General features: G+C 42.6%; 1 protein-coding gene across 1 annotated transcript in view; it reads right to left on the reverse strand.

The window, feature by feature from the left end:
* The window catches only part of LOC137598558 (inactive N-acetylated-alpha-linked acidic dipeptidase-like protein 2), a 428247-nt gene extending 416932 nt beyond the window's left edge, over positions 1-11315 (reverse strand). The window contains exons 1-2 of the mRNA XM_068318829.1: positions 11241-11315; positions 11056-11108 (exon numbers count right to left, since the gene is read on the reverse strand). The gene's annotated coding sequence lies outside the window, so the exon portion shown is untranslated. The remainder of the gene's footprint in view (positions 1-11055; positions 11109-11240) is intronic.
* Between the last annotated feature and the right edge of the window lie 685 nt (positions 11316-12000).

Raw genomic sequence — 12000 nt, forward strand, 5'->3', positions numbered from 1 at the left:
GACTGGTTCCTGGGTTTTTAGCAGAAAATGTTTTCTTGAGTTACAACAATTATCAATCAGGAAACTATGAAAATATGCAACCATGAAGCATTGCTATCTGCCTATCCGTCTGCTGTGGACATGAAGAGCTGCAGGCCAGTAAGTCCAAAAAGGGTTTGCAGCATTGACTGATTCTATGATATATCACACTATAAAATCTGATGGTTTGGGTCATGAGTGGAAGTGCTACTTTGGAAATCCATGACCGACTCAGTTTATGATAAATGTGAGTACAACATATGCTAGCTGGCTCAGATAACATTTCCCAGAATTCCCATTTACCAACTGATAATAATCAGAGAGAGAGAGAGAATCAGAGAGTTTTTTTATTGTCATGCTGACACACGTTTACATATGACAGTACGAAATACAGGTAGTCGTCGACTTACGACCGCGATTGGTCCCGACAGATCGGTCGTAATTCGACTTGGTCGTAAATCGACTCTTACGTAAAAATTCAATCCAGCAGCGCTGGTTCTTGGCTGGGGGTCGTCCGGATCGTCAGCTGGGGCAGCGTGTGGGTTGGTGGGAGCGGGAGACGATCTTTTCATAATCATTGTGAGCTTTGTCTGAATTGTTCGTTTCTTTTTCTCCTCATAAATTTCACGATATGGACGGAAAGCGTCGTTTGCCATCCGTTCAATCCTTGCAAATGTTTCTATGTTCTATGTCCATTTCTTCAAAGTGTGCACAGAGTTTATTTAACAGGGAAAAGCCTTCTGACAAGCCTTTGGTGGTGAACATTTTTTCTGTTTCCTCCTCTTCTTTCTCTGCTTCTCTTCTCTCTTCTTCTTCCACTCTTTCTTCTTACAGCGCGATCATTCGTCAGTTCTCCAAGGAGAGGTTTTTTGCCAGTTTCACTATTTTCTCCCGAATCTGATCAAGTTCTTCGTCACTTTCAAATCCAGCAGAAGAGTTCACGTAACGCTTGACAGTTTTTCCATACGTCATTCATACATTTCTCCGTCACAGCCTCCTAAGCAGCCCAGCCCATCAGTAGTGGGCTGGGCTGCTGATCTCAGTGTGACTGAACAGCGTGTGTGCGGCGTGGGGACTGGAGAGAGCGCGGGAGCCTCAGAGTGTGAGTACTGTGGCTGGAGGGAATGCCCGCCCTACCCGGACATTGTGGTCGTAAAGTCGATCGGTCGTAAGTTGCACAGGTCGTAAGTCGACGACTACCTGTATGTCTCTGAAGGTCCCAGTAAGCCCGGTTAATAAATAAGATTAAATAAGATAAGTTAAGAAAAGATAGGTTAAAAATGTAAGATAAATAGGAGAACAGAGAAAAGTTGAGAATTGTAAAGTGTACATTGAAAAGTGTCTGAACAGCAAAGTCTATTTAAAGTGTAGCAGCTGTATGTGAGTGAGGATGCTCTCCACTGCTCCCCTGTAGAAGGCCTTCAGGACTGCACTCCCCAGTCCAGCACGCCTCAGCTTCCTGAGGAAGTAGAGCTGCTGGTGGGCCTTCCTGAGCAGGTAGGAGGTGTTACAGCTCCAGGTGAGGTCCTCAGTGAGTTGAACCCCCAGGTACCTGTAGCTGGAGACCACCTCCACAGCTGCTCCTCTGATGTGCAGGGGGGAAGGGGAATGTCTCTTCCTCCTGAAGTCCACCAACATCTCCTTGGTCTTCCCCACATTGATGCAGAGGTTGTTGCGTCTGCACCAGTGCACCAGGTGCTCCACCTCCACTCTGTATTTGGACTCATCATTGTTGTGGATGCGTCCCACCACTACTGTGTCGTCTGCGAAACTTTACTATATGACAGCTCGGGTGTTTTGCTGAGCAGTCATATGTCAGTAGGGTGAACAGGAGGGGGCTGAGCACGCAACCCTGTGGGGAGCCGGTGCTGAGGGTGATGGGGGAGGAGACCGTGTTGTTGACCCTGACAGTCTGTGATCTGTCTGCCAGGAAGTCCAGGATCCAGTTTCCTGTGGTGGCAGACAGTCCCAGCTCTGACAGTTTCTGCACCAGGTCTGGGGGGTGATGGTGTTGAATGCGGAGGTGAAATCTAGGAAGAGCAATAAAATACATAACCAAAATAATTTCCCCTACCTCTGTCAGGAATGTCAGTTCCAAAAGATCCTATCCGTGTATACTTGGGAGTGATTTTTGATCAAGATCTGTCCTATGATTCTCATATCAAGTCTGTATCCCGGACTTGATGCTGCACGATACTGCTGCTGTCTTTGAGCCTCTGTTCCACAGGTGAAGAACGCGGATGGAAGACAGGATATCCAAAGGCCTGGAAATCCCACCCCCAATTCAGCAACAGCTCACTATGGATATTAAACTAAAACTGGCCTATCTGTCAGTCTCTCTCTCTCTCTCTCTCTCTCTCTCTCTCTCTCTCTCTCTCTCTCTCTCTCTCTCTCTCTCTCTCTCTCTCTCTCTCTCTCTCTCTCTCTCTCTCTCTCTCTCTCTCTCTCTCTCTCTCTCTCTCTCTCTCTCTCCCTCTGTCTCTTTTACTTGACCTATCTCTTTCCCCAATGTACTGTATTTCTCTTTTCCAACCAACAGGTCAAGGCGGATGACCGCCCTCCAGAGCCTGGATCCTGCCCGGAGTTTCTTCCTAAATGAGGGAGTTTTTCCTCGCCACCGTCGCTTATGCTGCTCTGGAGGGCATTGTTGGCTTTCTGTCTGTAAAGCAATGTGAAATGTCTACAGATGTGATTAAGCACTATATAAATTAAAGTTTGATTGATTGATTGATTGATTGATCCACCTGATGCAGACAGATACAGGACAGTTCATTCAGATCATGTTTTCTTTATCATATATTCTGACAACTTTCTTTTTTATTCATTTCCATTAAATAATTACAAAGAAGCACTTGGTATTGAAAATATGGCACTGCTTCTGTACCATTATTACTAATACTAGTAACATAGGGCTATACCGTCACACCACCAAACAGCAATCATATGGTGAAAATGTCACCTTGAGTAACACCTCACTCTAGATCACCAGATGCTGATGCTCGTAGAATATTAACTACTGTATGCACATGTAATTTACCCTTTAGCATGTGCCACAAAGCCTTTCTGACGTGTGTTTGACTTTAAACACTTCTATTGATATGTTGAGACACAACAATGATTTTAGTGAAGTTCAGGAAAACGGAACAGTGACATGTTTGGCTTGGCATAGGAGGGAAATGTTTCGTATGGCTCAGCACTGAACCCTGTCCCCCTCTGGTGGGTCTGTCTAAAGTCTCTTTACTTCTATGTGTCCTGTTTCATATTGATGCTTTTGGGTTTCCATTGGAGGAACATGAAAGGCTACTCTCATCCAGACTCACAAGGGTACCTTCTGCATCTGGAAGTGCCGCTGAGGGATGCACCAAAAAGGCAGTATTTGATGTCCAAGAAATGAGACCTGGCGCTCATACACACCAGAGAGGCAAACAGCACACAGGTTGAAGTGTTTGTTTAGAATGCAGTCACTCAAAACCTTCCTGCAATGTCGTGCAGTGGAACATTCAGATATTTTTTTTTGCTAAACTGCTCTTTTACTTAATCACACTTCACTTCATACTCTCTCAGACATCAGATGATTATTAATATTAAAGTGTCATTTCACTAGTCAAGTCAAAACCAATATTTTTTCTCATTTTACTCTGAATTCTAATCTTTCATATGATGAAAATACAACTCTGCAGAAATTCCCTGGTCTGCTAGGTACATTTCAGGAATCTATCAGATGTGGAACATGTTCTGATGTGGATACTCATTCTGAAGCATGTCTGCTTCCACACCGGTGGGCTGGTTTCTTACACAACCTTTCTGAGAAAAGGTTGAGGTTATTTGAGACCTCTAAATTACCTTAGTCCAATCATTGATTGGACTAAGTATTACTCTGAGGCTCTGAATGCCAGCTATGATTCAAAGGATGATGAAGCTTCAGTGAAAATCCTCACAACAACCACTAGACCCAAAGAAAGAATGGAAAGTTTCATAATGTTTGTTCCTCGCCTGCACATACAATTCCACATACAGTAATATACAAACACACAAACATTCCGTTACTTTGCACCCCTGATATGTGCAATGAAAACAAAGTGGAATCTAATCTAATCCAATCTAATAAAGTTATGAATGAAAACAACCCAAACTCCAACCCCTGGATGGAAAAGAAAAAAACAGCTATCTGTGAGTCAACTTGGAAGTACAGTACTGGGGTGACAAGTCAGCCAACACACACACACACACACACACACGCACACACACACACACACACACACACACACACACACACACACACACACACACACACACCAGTTCCGCAGATCACAGAACTTCAACAGCTTAAATGTGTTAAGTTGTCCCTTTTTTTCCTCCGTGCTGCTGCTTTGTGTAATAATGAGGGGCCACCTGCTCAGGTGATGTCACACCCTCTTGTGTTGTGCTGACATGTGAAGCTGCAACCTGAGAAGACGTTGGGGATACAGATTGGTGCAGAGGCTCTATAGTACTCCATAGTGATGACGGTTTGCTTTGTGTGGGAACACATTCTCCATGGCTACCTCCACCCTTAAATTCACGGATGCAGGCATCCGTCCATGTGGAACTTGTGGATAAACAGGTCATTAAATATACATCACAGACCCTCATGGCAATGTAAATGCCATGACCAAAACCTCTCAATAAAATCACATCCATGATCTCAGTCTCAGCGGAATCTCAGCATCTTTGCTTTCTCATTTCCTGAGCAGATTTTTTTTTTTCCTCAGAAACTCTTGAAAATCCAGTTTATCCTCAGCAGAAAATCTCGGTACACATGGACACAGATAATTTAGCTCCACATTAATGACCACACCCATTTGAAGGAGCAACCTGAATCCACACCACAACTTCAGCTATTTGTAGTTTGGGACTGACTGAGGAATCAGGAACAGGTCTCTGTAGCACCTTATTCCTCACAAGGGAGGCTACAGATTGTTGGATAGCAATTAAACAATGTTACATAGATTGTGAAAATACCTTTGACCAGTGTGATCAGCTAAAAAAGGTGTCTAAGTAAATAACAATTCTTTCCTTCTTTCCTATGCACTTTAGTTGATGACCACCTCACTTTTGCAAAATTCCTGATATAATGCACTAATTTTTAAATTGTATTTCCTATTGTTTATTGGTGTTTAGTGTTTTTGAGTGTTTAGTGTTTTTGAAGTTTCATCTAATGTGATTGAAGTTTTTTTACAACAATCTTCTTCTTCTGAAGCACTTTAGTGCTTTCATCTAATGTAAAATTGTAAAATGTTTGAATGTGATTAAAGTGTTTTTGCAAAAAAAAAAATCGTTCTTTCTTGTCTTCTATCTTTCTGTTTTACTTCTACCCCTCATCACCACCTCACCTTGTGTGTGTGTGTGTGTGTGTGTGTGTGTGTGTGTGTGTGTGTGTGTGTGTGTGTGTGTGTGTGTGTGTGTGTGTGTGTGTGTGTGTGTGTGTCAGCGGCCTGTGTGTATATACATAGACAATGTGTAAAGTTGTACTCCTCAAGAGTTAGGAGTTGGACAGGGAAGATCATCTCAGACCCATCACACCCTGACACAGACTATTTAAAAGTCTACCCTCTGGGAGGCGCTACAGAGCCCTCCTCTCAAAAACCACCACATTACAGAACAGTTTCTTCCCCCAAGCCATAAGACACTTAAACCGCAAATGTTAAATTATTTGTCTCCCAGCCCCTGCAACCTGTTTACACATGCACTCAGCACTTGTGCATTGTGTCCCCCCCACCTACTATGTTTTGCATCTTGTGTTTTGTATCTAGTATAGTTATTTATAGTATTTAGCATAGTTAAATTTAATGTATGAATGTACAGTTTGAGACACCACCTGCCAAAAACAAATTCCTTGTCTGTTTTTTAACAAACGATGGCAATTAAAACTGATTCTGATTCTGAACTATTTTTATTATCTTATTATTTACGGTAATTTAAACGCTTATGAACCCTCCCCATACTGATATCAAACCACCTTCTATCTGTATTACCTTTTCCCACACTCTGATAGACTGTTTAAATTACTTTTGGGTCTCACAGAAGTCCCAGACCCACGGAACCGAGCACATTTCCAGATGCCGTCAGCCAATAGAATGTGCGCATGATATCACGTGACTGCCTACCAAAAATCTGTGATGAGGGGAAGTTGCGAGGGTTGATGCACAATGCGCTGTATAGGGATTGTATTTTGTTGTACTTTTCAATTATGCTCTGTTATAGTGGAAGACATCACATCAGGCCACGAGTAAGGGCAACGAGTGAAAACAAGGATCCAACTGTAGATACAGTTGGATATTTTTAAATGAAGAAATTCAGAAATGCAGCAGAAATGAGTACCTAATTTTAGAAGGTAGGTTTACCTGCATAGAAACCCTAATTCTAAACACAAATCATGCTGTCTGAAACCTCATGCTGTATCAACAAACAAACAAAATTGAAAGATTTCATCGAAACTAATTATTTGAGTGTGCCGAAATTTTAATGGAACACTTTTTTTTTTTTTTCCAAGTGATTTTTAGCTCTCTACAACAATGTTGGGATGTAAGGCAAAGCCACATCAGAAAATATGTGCCTACACTACAGTCATAGTGTCTCTGGTCACTTAGTCAGATCTATCAGAGATCTGGAGAGAGTCCACAGGAGAGAGAGGGCTCATTACAGCCCTCAGAGACCAAAAGCGTGCTTAAACTGAGCTGCTGGGCGAGCCCGCCAAGGACATGGTGGTACGCAGTAGATTTGGTAATATTACTCTGATGATGCTCTTTTCTCACTTTTTCTTTGTGCTGCAGAGGAAAGACAGGTAGAGGAGGTTGATCCACTCTTTGCGATCCATGGATGATACAATGCTGCATGATGGTGCAGATATCTGTGGATACGCTACAGGTTTCTATGAAGAAGAGTTTCACTCTGAATACACTGAGAAACCTGAGAAGTTGACATCCTTTTTCTTCGGTCTGCCAAAGGTGTTAGTAGAACAAAACAACAACCTAGATGCCGGCATCACCCTGCAGGAGATGTCTGAGGCCCTGTAGTGTACTTAAGGTTGTAAGTCCAGAAGGGCTGAGGCTGGGCTGCCCCTTCTCAGAGTTGCTCTATTCTCTTGCCCTGGAGTCTTGTTAAGACAGTTGAGAACAGACTTCTCTGGTTTTAATATCCCCACTTCTATTTAATTGTCTGCATATGTTCATGATGTTGTTGCAATTTTAAAAACAGAAAGATATAAGCTGTTACAACTGTGCAGCACTTTAGAGAAATCTCCTCTGCCAAAGTCAACTCTGGGAACAGTGATGGTGGGAGATGTTGTAGAGGAGATCAGGCTCCCAGATAAATTCCAATGGAAAAGGAATGGGTTTAAGTACCCTGGAGTTTATCTGTGAGACCACAATACAGTGATCCCTTGTTACTCGCGATTATTACATTCCAGGAACCACGAAAACAATATTCTGCGATATAGCGACAAACCATACATTTCATTATTCACGGTAATTTTAACGTTCATGATCCCTCCCCATACTGATGTTAAACCACCTTATATCTGTATTAATTTAATTTTATATACCATTTTATATAAGCCATTCATCCTGAGGCACGAACAAGCAAGGGGTTACTGTATTGTGAAAAGGACTAAAGAAATGTTTAAGAAAAAGTGGAAGGGAGGCTAAAAAACTGGACCTGGATTGTAACAAAACTGTCTTTTAGAGGTCGAGTTTTAATTACTGGCAACAATTTATGCTGCTATGGTGGACTTTTTTTCTTGGACTACCAATACTGGGCCCCTCAGTGCGTGCTCTTCTTGCCCAGACAGGAAGGAGGGCAGGGGTCATAGATCTAGCCAGCAGGGGCACTGCGTTCCAGCTGCAGTTCATCCAGCCGCTCCTCACTGGCCCTAAAGCCCTGATGTAGTGACCCACAAAGCAGGCAGTACTGGCCCAGTGGTGGGGTCTGGGACTCCACCGTGCGTTGCTTTAAATGGACCTGATGAGCGACCTGATGGACATGCGGTGAAACTTTGTTAGCCATCTATGGATGATGATGCTGCTCTTTCCTCCTCTGAGGACACCCCCACAGCACCCTGCTGAGATGCTGGAAGAGCCGAATCAGCCAATATTTTTAAATCCAAAAGATACCACTCCTTCCTGATCGAGATTTGATCTTATTATTTTAATGACTCTGTGTCAGACCTGATTAGCCTCAGTGACAGTAATGATAAAAACATGTATGAACTGAAGGTAAAGATTTTTAACAAAGATAAACACTGGGCGGATGCACCATGGAGGGTTCACCTTGTCTGGCACAAGCTGTGAAACCTTCATGGTAGTCTGTTCATTAGCAACTATGAACAAATAAGGTTGTAGATTTGCAGGGGAGGATTTTACATGGTGCTGTGAGACATCAACAGTTTTATTCTGATTTCAAATCCAAAAGTAAATAAAATTTCCTTCTACACCAAACAAAAATGGCTTTACATTTAAATAGGGGGGAAAAAAAAGATTGAAGGCTTGGCAATGTGTAAGTCATTTTAAAGAGAATATTTCAAACGAGTCATAATCAACATCAAATACAACAGAACTACGAGATGGATACTTTTAAGAACTTATATTGTGTAAAAGAAAAAAACAATTTCTTCCCTTGGATGTGCAGATGTACATTAACTGACAAAGCATCTGAAGTCATTGATCCAGACGATCGGATAGTTTTTAAGATGTTAAACTGATTCAAGTTTCTAAAATATAACTGCGCTGATTCAGAGACACTGGTCCTTGACTGAAATCTATATATTTGACTGGAATGCATTAGTCAAGACGCTCAACAGATCGTATTTGTTTTGTGCCTGAGTCATCGTGTAAAAGTGAGCTACTGATGTATCTCCTCAGCCTCACTCAGCACCAGCAGTCCAACTGAATGCCAGGATCACAGAGTCGTGGGAACAGTTTTATGATTGAGCAAATGACCTTTCTGGACATGAACACAGAGCAGTGGTTGTTTTTGTGTTGTTGTCCACCAGTAAGCTGGAGGGTGGGTTGTGCTAAGATATAGTGTTACCTGGTAACCCAGATAAGGTTATTATAGAACATACATTTGTTGCCATGACTCTGCCCAGAGACACAAAATTTCCACAAGTTAAACTTCAGTGAATCATAAGTCAGTTTTTCATGACCAGTGTGGTGGCACATGCTGGGAGGGGTTCTGGAAGGTTTTCCTACACCACGACTAACAATAGCAATGTTCAAAAGACTTTGTTTGCCCCCGATGGAGATAATCCCTCCACTGCATGCTGATTGGACAGGTAGGAGTTGAGATGGGCGTGTCACAAAATGCGGTGTTTTGTCACCTACATCTTAGAAACGACAAAGACATGACATGGCAAAGAAATCAGGGTGGGGTTCATATCAGTTTTCCCTCAAATCAATAATTACAAACTTCAACAAGTCATCTCAAAGTCTCAGCACAGTCCAATATGTACAAAATCATTTTTTCATGACTGAAACTACAATCTCATTCATCCTATCACTATCCACAGCTGCGCCCCCACCCAGCCATGCCCTTGCCGTAGGTGAGGGATCCCATGCAGACACTCCCTCTTCCACATGACTGTCCAATATATCACTCTCACTGCTATTGATGCATCACCAACATGTCAGTCCAGCTCAAACTACATTTTCCCACCGCTCCTTCTGTTAACCCAGAAACTTAACCCAACCCAGAGTTGTATTCCGTAACAGATTGTGTATCATATGTTACAATTCTCCCACTAGCTGTAAACATTGAGCCAAAACACATGAAAATAAATACAACAAAATACAACAATAATGAGGATTAATATAAAAAATAGTAGTATACTTTTTTTATTTTGTATCTTTTCTCAAAACCCACATATGCATTCCATATGACTCGATAATGTATGGGGCCAATATACAGTATTTATACTCTTCATCCCAACTAATGGTTGATTTAGTGCATTGTTATTCTAAAGTATTCTGAAGTGTTCTGTATCTTTCAAGTAAAATGTACAACATATTCACCCGAAAAAGCAGTGAATGGAAATCTTGAACAGTATTAAAGAGCTACTTTCAATAAAAGACCAATTACAGACTTTGAGTAATTGTGCTGAGCTATAATCCACTACCGGGCACTGACCTCACCGTTTTTATAATTATTGCATTGCTCTTTTTGTTTCTTTTGGGCTTTTCCTTTGTGCTCGTTTTACTTAATTTAATGAGGAAAGTTTTAGATTTAAAAAGGTTTCTCAACTTCAGACACACACACACACACACACACACACACACACACACACACACACACACACACGCACACACACACACACACAGACACACACAGACAGACAGAGAGAGCGAGACAGCAAAAGAGAGAGAGCGAGCAGCTAGATGCCTGCAGTCACAGCACCTGTTAAATATCACCCCCCGTCTCTCTATGTGTACCTCCTACCCCAGACAAACGCAGAACACAGTAAGACAAACTGCAGCAGGTCGACAGCGTGGTCCTGCGGGCCCTTTTGCTCTCCCTCTGGCCCTGTGTTAATGAATGTTGCTGAGGAGAATCCTCCAGAGGACGTCATCCAAACACACACGGTACACAGACACAGGGCTCACATGATGTGTGTTGCATGGTAACCGCTGCACCTACACCTTCTGTCATTCTCAGCTCCCAGCACTTTGTTTCTCAAAGAAAGAAATTAAAACTGAACTGCGATTACCATCTAAGTGTAGCTTGGCGCCTGTGGTTACTTTCACTTTTGCATTGCATAGAGTGTCAACATTTCATTCCTACCCGTGATTTGATCTGAGCTACTGCTGCTCATTACTGAGTAGGAAATACTGACAAGCTGTTTACTGAACTGAGTTTCAGAACATTCTCGGCTAAGCAAAGAATAACCAGCAGCATGTGAACACAACCAGTGATGAACGGAAGAATGAACTAATTATATTGCCTTAGGAAAGTCAGGAGCACACATTCAGACATCCAGCTCAATCCAAACTAAATCAGTGCATTTACCTTCCAAAGCTGAGCTGGCTGATGGCCCAGTGGCTGCTTCGGTCTGAGTGTGTCTAGAAGGGGGGGGCAGCAGAGCAGAAAGACTGTTCTCAAGGCTTTTTTCGGTCCGTTTCTCCAGTTACAGCAGACAGGGAGAGCTGCCGTCTTGTTTCACATTCTGCCTGGTTACTCATTTGACTGCTTACCTACAGGCCTGTCTGTGTGTTTGTCTATCTAGAGTAACTGTCTGCCCTCAGTGTTCACCTCTACACAGGCTGGTGTGCTGCCTGTGTTTGACACAAACTATCTGTCTGCTGTGTGTGTGTGTGTGTGTGTGTGTGTGTGTGTGTGTGTGTGTGTGTGTGTGTGTGTGTGTGTGTGTGTGTGTGTGTGTGTGCGCCTGTGTGTGTGTGTTTACTGACATTAGCATTAGCCCGTCCTCCTCTTGTACCTGTACTCATCTAACCTGTTTGGCAGTATATTGTAGTGTGTGTGTGTGTGTGTGTGTGTGTGTGTGTGTGTGTGTGTGTGTGTGTGTGTGTGTGTGTGAGAGAGAGAGAGAGAGAGAGAGAGAGAGAGAGAGAGAGAGAGAGAGAGAGAGAGAGAGAGAGAGAGAGAGAGAGAGAGAGAGAGAGAGAGAGAGGACTAGCCTTTTTACCAAGGTAACTGCACAGGTTACATTCTACAGTCAGGAACCACAAACAAACAAACAAACAAACAAACAAACACATACACAGTGGACACACTCTGTCACAGTTTTCTAAGAAAATTTTAATTAAAGTCTGAAATATTTATTTCACATCTTTGCCGAATGAATATAATCCTCGTGCGTGAAGAATCTAAACGTTAATCCACTGTATTCCTCCACACTGACGTGAATGATGTGCTGATATCTATCTATCTATCTATCTATCTATCTATCTGATGCGCTTCCTGGTCATCAAAGGTCAGACACACCCCTTTAAG

Source organism: Antennarius striatus, chromosome 7 (genome assembly GCF_040054535.1).
Source record: "Antennarius striatus isolate MH-2024 chromosome 7, ASM4005453v1, whole genome shotgun sequence".
NCBI classification, from domain to species: domain Eukaryota; kingdom Metazoa; phylum Chordata; class Actinopteri; order Lophiiformes; family Antennariidae; genus Antennarius; species Antennarius striatus.